This window comes from Tasmannia lanceolata, unplaced genomic scaffold (assembly GCF_043159265.1).
Source record: "Tasmannia lanceolata isolate RefF3 unplaced genomic scaffold, GAP_Taslan_0.1 ptg000019l, whole genome shotgun sequence".
In the NCBI taxonomy this organism is placed as follows: domain Eukaryota; kingdom Viridiplantae; phylum Streptophyta; class Magnoliopsida; order Canellales; family Winteraceae; genus Tasmannia; species Tasmannia lanceolata.
The window spans coordinates 7,247,078-7,254,333 of NW_027518696.1; positions in this window are offsets into that span (position 1 = coordinate 7,247,078).

The following is a 7,256-nucleotide window of genomic DNA, read 5'->3' on the forward strand; positions in this document are numbered from 1 at the left end:
CTTGTTGTGGAGTCATGACTCATGAGCCACTTGACTAAGAAATATCTGTGTATTGACCCGACTTGACTCACTCAAGTCTTTGCAACTAAGCATTTTTTCTTGCAAAACGAAGCACTTATTTGCTAGACAAATTACATGTGAGCCTACCAAGATTTAATGCCACATGGTGCACATTAATTGAACGCATTATTTGAAAATAAAAGTAGAGGATGAGAAACTGAAGGGAACCCTTGCAAAAACCACCTACAAAGAGTGCCCCCATTGGTCGATCTGATCAACAAAGTGCATTTATATTACCATTAAAAAAAAAGGCCATGATAAATTCGCACCCCTGTAGGATAATTCACACCCCTTTAACATGAATTGATGCATACTTTAACACTTTTTCACATTAAAGGGGTTTGAATTATCCTGCAGGGGGTGCGGATTTATCATCACCCTAATAAACAGGCGCTCCACTTATTTGTCGTGTAGTATTTAAAGGGTTTAAAGAGCTTTTTGAGAACCGTAATATCCTCTGAAATCCCTTCAAATACTACACGACAAACAAGTGGAGCGCCTGTTTATTGAAACACCTTGGCGCAGATATCATTTCCCTAAAAATTTTGCTCTCTCTCTCTCTGCCAAAGCAATTCGGTTGGAAGCAATGGAGACGGAATAGATTTGGGCGGCGTAATCTAGAGATGAACTGCACCTGGTTCTTGAAATAAAAAAATGTCTAGGGGTAATTAATACAGGAAAATACACTCAAATTTTCTTTGAATCAGAAGTTACTCGTTCGACGTGACCCGACTTGACTCACTCGAGTTTTTGCAACTAAGCACTTATTAGACCCATTACATGTGTGCCTGCCAAGATTAAATGCCAGATGGTGCAAATTAGTTGAAGGCATTATTTGCAAATCGAAGTTATCTTATAAATTTAAGCATAGTCTTGAAATTATTAAGAGGCATTGTATATAAGTGCACACTGGAGTACGCTTTTTATTAATCACAAATGTTGCATCGAATATTATAAATGCAAATGCAAATGCAAATGCAAATTCTTATTACAAAGAAGAAAGAAAAGCCATAACATTGGGTGGCATTTTTATTAAGGAAAACTGAGGCCATGTCTCACAAAGCATGTAAGAAAAGGGTACTAGACCGAGACGTTGCATTGAGCAATGCAGCCCACCAAGCTGAGGGCACAGTTTTAGTAGCATGTAACATAAGAAGATATATGGGCTGAGGAGTTGGGCACTTAGTACTTCCACAAGTCGAAAAAGCTCCATTGCAGCAATTGACACAAGCAACTGCAGCTTCTGGTTGTGCATGGGTGCATGACACAAACAAGACCACGACCACACAACAATATCACCATTTCCCTTGGCCATTTCCAATGAATAGAGAGTGGGTTAGATTGGTTAAATGAATAAGACAAAATCTACTAAAAACTGAGCCTTTGTGGCTGTTATCTCGAGCAAAAGTCAGCCGAGAAATGGCTTTCAACAAAATTGCCGAGCAAATGCTTGTATCAATGTATTATATTATATGTGATTTGCTAGGCAATTTCACCTAAAGCCAATTTTGTGGCTTACTTTTGGCGGAGAGAACAGCCACCTCCAGTGAATTAAATGAATAAGACAAAATCTGCTAAAAAATAAGCCCCAAAACCATTTAATTCTATATGGTGCACATTAGTTGAACCATTATATGCAAATCAAAATATCTTATAAATTCAAGTATAAAGTAGAAATCATTAATAGAAAAATTGCACACCATTATATGCTAATGCATATTGTAGACACCCCATTTTGACCGGGCCATAAACCTCTCTGTGAAAATTAAAAAAAAAACCCATCAAATCAACTAGGCAGGGTCTCAAAGTTCACCCTAAGCTAGGTTAAGGCCCCAGCTAGGTCCCTGCGAAATTTCGTCAACATTCGAGCGCGTTTGCCTAGCGAACGGGTCGAGCAAAGTCATAGTACAAATGCAGAAAAGGGGGGGTGAATTCATCCTGAGCGGTGCAGATCGTGGTCCGAATAGGACACGATTGCACTGTGCGTTTATCAATATTTGCGCAACCGCGCGCCAATCAAAATTGGTAGTGTGGATATCAAACACCAAAATCCCTTATAAATATCAAGTTTTCTCTCGTTAAAAAAAAAGAAAAAGAAAAAAAAATTTCGTCACAGAGAGAGAGAGAGAGAGACCCGATCCTAACCTGCGCCTTTTCCGATCCAAGCTTTTCTTCTCAGGCAAGCCTCTGATCGGACTTCCGATTTTACTCCGAGAGAAATCTGCGAGCAGAGAAGAGAGAAAGGAGATCTGTGCGAAAAAGGAGGAAGAAAAAGATTTTCGCAGTGAGAGAGAGAACGAGAGATTTTCGTGCTTCCGATCATCTTCTCCGGTCCAGTTCCGGCTAAACCCTGGCTAGCTACAATTTTATTTTTCCTTCTTCATTAGCTTCTTCTCCTCTCTGTTGCAAGCCCTAGAAATTTTTAAATCCAAGCTTTTCCCCCATTTTTTTTTTCCGATCGATATCATCTTCTCTCTCTCTTCTCTCTCCCTCTTGATCTTGATCTGCTGTTGCTAGGTTTCTTCCCATCAAAATTCATGTATATTTTCCAGGATCTGTAACATGCGTTGCAGATCTATATAAGGCGAGGCCAATTCTGTTGAAAGGACCTAGATCAAAGTAGTAAGAGAGAGCTTCCGATATTCTTTTTCAGCATTCTCGCCGGAGCAGGAGATCAAGCAATTGACATTCATGGATTCCGGTCATCTTCTCCGGCCTTAGCTCATGCCATTCCTCTAAACTCCGGTGGAATTTGAAGATCCGACGATTTGATCCGAGATTCTGACAATCAAGTTGGTGATCTAATTTTTATTAATCATGATGACTTCAATTGAGATCAATTTTCATCATAAATTCAATATTGATGCTATGAGAGGATGAATGCCACCCTAGCTCTAATTTTTGGAATTTAAAAATTGAAAAAAAAATATACTAGATCTATTTGCTTACATGGAATTTGATGAATACTGGTATAGATCAAGTTGCTTTGTGTTAAAATTGATGATTATTGTTTCGGATCTAAGCATTTATACTGGAATTCACATTAGAGTCATATGGTATAGGGTATCATTTTGGATTTAATTGTTTTACTTTAAAATTGATAAAAATTGCTTCAGAATCATTTGTTTTTCACCTAGAAATTGATGTCTTTTGAATTAAATTAGAAAGGTTGATAATCATATGGCCATATTTCTGTTGATTGTATGGTAATAATGAAAGGAAGAATGTCCCCATAAACGGATCAAAATATGATATATGCCAATTACATTTTCTGAACTAATATTGCGCCATGGTTTGATGATTGCCAATTTTGTATAATATTCGAATAGTGTTACTTTCTGTAATTCATGGATAGGGTTGTTAAACTTGCCCTGCAAGTCAATTGAACATTATTGGTTGAATCAGCCCTTGTAGACAATGAAAGGTAGTTTAAGAGCAAGATGAATATGAGCATTTGTTGAGCAGTGTGAACTTGAGTTCATTTCTTCATGAAGTCTTGAATTTCTCTTATAGCAGTGACCTTGATTATTCCAGATTTAGTTTGCCGAAGTTTGCCTGAGTTTACACTTCATCTTGAACATAGAATTGTATTTAGAAAAATTAGTTTAAAAAAAAATATATATATATATAGCTTTGCCTGAAAGTTTAGAAACTATTGCTTTTGTACTGCTCTTTATTGTAATTAGTTTTTCTTGGTCATCAAGCAAGATTAGTGGGCTTGTTCCATCATAATCATTGTGTGTCCTCCAGAATATCAGTAACCTCTTCTATCATTAGCTATAGAAGACGTTCATAAGTCTTCACCCACACATTTATTTGTCTCAAGTGACGAGCAACTCCATGGCCATGTATTTCTGTGTGCAATCTAATTGTTAATTTCAAAATGTAACTCTGCTCTTATACTATTATTGTCTCAGTTGTCTATGGATATCACAATTCAGGGTAACACTGGGTGAAGTTATTAATTTCCATATTATCATTTGGTATTAAAATTCACGTGTTGATAATTTGGAGTTTCATATTGTATTCTTTGGAACAAGAAATTGGGTTATACTTGCATTTTGTAATATAACATCTTGAAATGGACTTATGTTATTATAACATGCTACTGGCTGTCTGCGATATTTTTAATTCAATGAAAAATTGTTGTTCTTGCATGACAAGACTGCAGACTTGCATCTCAATATGTAAGATTACATCCTAAAACTGCATTTCCTTCCATTGAGCTTGGTTGGTTGGTCTCATTTTTAATAGACTACGTGCATACTTTGGTCTTTCTTTGTATATTCTGTTCTATTATATAAGAAAGAAGATGAGATTATATTCTTATATGCTATTTCAGATGTCATTATAAAATAGAACTCTTAAGAAGTGAAGATTGAATGATAACAGATAATTTAATTTTGTGAATTTGTTTATGAGTAATTGTGCTTATATTCAAATAGTAAATATATGTTCATAAAATACAGCAACACAATTTGGTTATGAATTCTATCCTCTCTGTTGAATATAGCTCAATTTAGCCCATTTTGTACTTATTTAGGATGTTATTGCTATAAGTTGAAATTCAAAATTATTGATGTGACTCTTTGATATGTAGGTGTCATGCTTATCTTAGGTAGTAATTAGTTAAAGTTTTAGGTTAACTCTTTATCTTTGCAGGGGCAATGAAGGCGATAGCCCAAGCCCATCCTTAGGGGATTAACTAAGTCCAAATAGCGTTTTCCCCTCTCATTTAGAAGACTCTCTAAGTCTTTTAGGCATTGTATCTTGGATATTTTGATTCTCCTTTTCATTGCAAGGACAATGAAGGAGCTATCTAGAGCTTTTTTTTAAGAGACAGGCCGTGTCTCATTTATCCTACTGATCATCATCATCTTAGGGAGACAAGCTATGTCTCACGAAAACATAATCAAATCCTTTGGAGACAAGCTTTGTCTCATTAGCGAGTCATACATAGGAGACAATCCAAGTCTCAAATAGAACACCTCCTTTAGGTTAAGGACCGACTTGGTCTGTTAAAAACCGTATCCTTCTTATCATTGCAAGGGCAATGGAGCCCATCTCTGTGTTTAGGAGACTTGCCTAGTCTCACTAGCACCCTTCTTATCTCCTCTTCTTTTAAGAGACTAGCCTAGTCTCGTTGGCACCTCCCCTCTTAGGGTTGTGCATTAGGAGTTTGTCCTATCATCATAGGGGTTAGGATTCTGTCCAACCTCTCATCAAATCATGTGTTTTTCTATCCGCTCCTGCAAGGTATAGGATGCTGTCCAACCCTTGCAGAGTTGTTATTCTGTTTTTTCCCCTCGCAAAGCATAGGATGCTGTCCAACCTTTGCGGGATATTCAGGAGTCTATCCTCCCCTTATGATGATAGGATTTTGTCCTCTGGTGTCAAAAACTCAAAAACATTCAGAAATTTCAAAAACATCAAAATATCTGAAAAATCCAAAAATCTCAAAAATCTTGAGTCATTAGGAGAGTAGTTAGGAATTCTGTTCCGAACTACGTTGGCTTGATCCCTTTCCAATGGGTACGTAGTGCAGCTTGAGATTCACATCCCAAGTCCAGCCAAACCTTTAAAAATAAGCATTTCAAATCTTCCAAAAATATAAAAAATTCTTCAAAACCTTTTTCAAAAAGATATTCTCCTAGAGTTAGGAGTCTGTCCTAGCCGTTTGGGTGTTTAAGAGTTATGAGTCTGTCTTGTTTGTATTGATATGATGTATCATGTCGTGTGAGTGTCCCTAGAGTTAGGAGGCCTCGAGTTGATCGGTTAGACATTTAGTCGAACCGATGGCTAGACTAGGAACCATATAGTCAGCCCATGGTTTTCCTTAGGTTGCACAGCCTAGTTACACATAGGATGTATGACCCACTTGCATTAGCTTAAGGCTAATCAAATTGCATTAGTTAGGGCATATAGAGAGTCCTAAAAATTACAATTCACTTGAACGTAAGTAAATTGTGCAAAAAGCTTTAAAAATCAATTGAGTCTAGTGGATCGAGTCTAGGATAGCGGTTCTAGATGGTTAGGCATAGTAGTTTAGAATAGAGCATCGAACTACGTTGACTCCGATTCTTCCCGAGGCCGGGATACGTAGAGCAGCTGGGATGGACGCCCATCTTGGTCTGAGTCAGGTCACATTAGAGTTATGACTCATTTTGTCCAGTCATGTATAGAATTGAATTGTGTTGTTTGTTTTGCTGTGTTTTCTTACTTTCATGTACAGATCCTATACCTTTAGCTGTAGTATGCATGCGTTTGCACACCAGAACTCAGGCACCAATTAGGTATGACACTCATAACTTAGCTCTTTAGGCTTGTCACTCAGAATCTAGCTACCCCTAGGTGACACTTATTTCATTTCTTTTGTGTGTGCTTATTATTCATTTTCGAGACATGCATGATTAGATAGACGTCTTCTCGGAGATATTCGTTCCCATTTCAGATGACTTTCGCCCAAAAACTCTTCAAAATCAATAAATAAATGGCATAAGAGACCAGGTGTTTGCACTTGGGCGGATGAGGTGCTCTTTGGACCTTCCGAATTCGTAACCAGGCACGAACCTTCTTTTATATCTTTGGTTATCCGTTGCAACAGAGCATAGTATGGGATCCAGGGCCCATTTGCCTATTTCCTTGGATGGCGACTCTTCTTTGTTTAAGGTACGCCTCGAATCTGGGCTAGTTCCCGAATCGAGAGGTATCTCACCCTTTGTATCGCCACTCTTGCTGTGAGAGGCACTTCTTTCGAGAGTTCCTTGGTAGAGCTCTCCATTCACGTGGATGATCCATAGAGACTTCGTGTGGGGCACGTCCCCCGCGCCTCTCTCGGATCGGGGTCCACACATATTACAAATGCAAATGCTGGAAGTAGGATGTCCAACAAAGACTAAATTCCGGCTAAATATAACAACTTCAATGACTATTCTTCTAGGTTGCCAAGAAAGATAGGTAACATCAATTCTTCTAGATTGATGCTTGCAACTCTTCAATGATGCAAACAATAGGGGAAAGCTCCTACTCTTCAAGGAAGGAGTGAAACTCTTCTACGTTTCAAGGATGAACTCTTCAAGGTTCAAGGGAAAATGCACTAACCAAATTTTCATTCAATATTCAAGTAAAACTTCATTAGAGATGTTTACTAAACATTTATAGAGAAAATACAATAGAAAAGACGTTCAAGCTAGCCC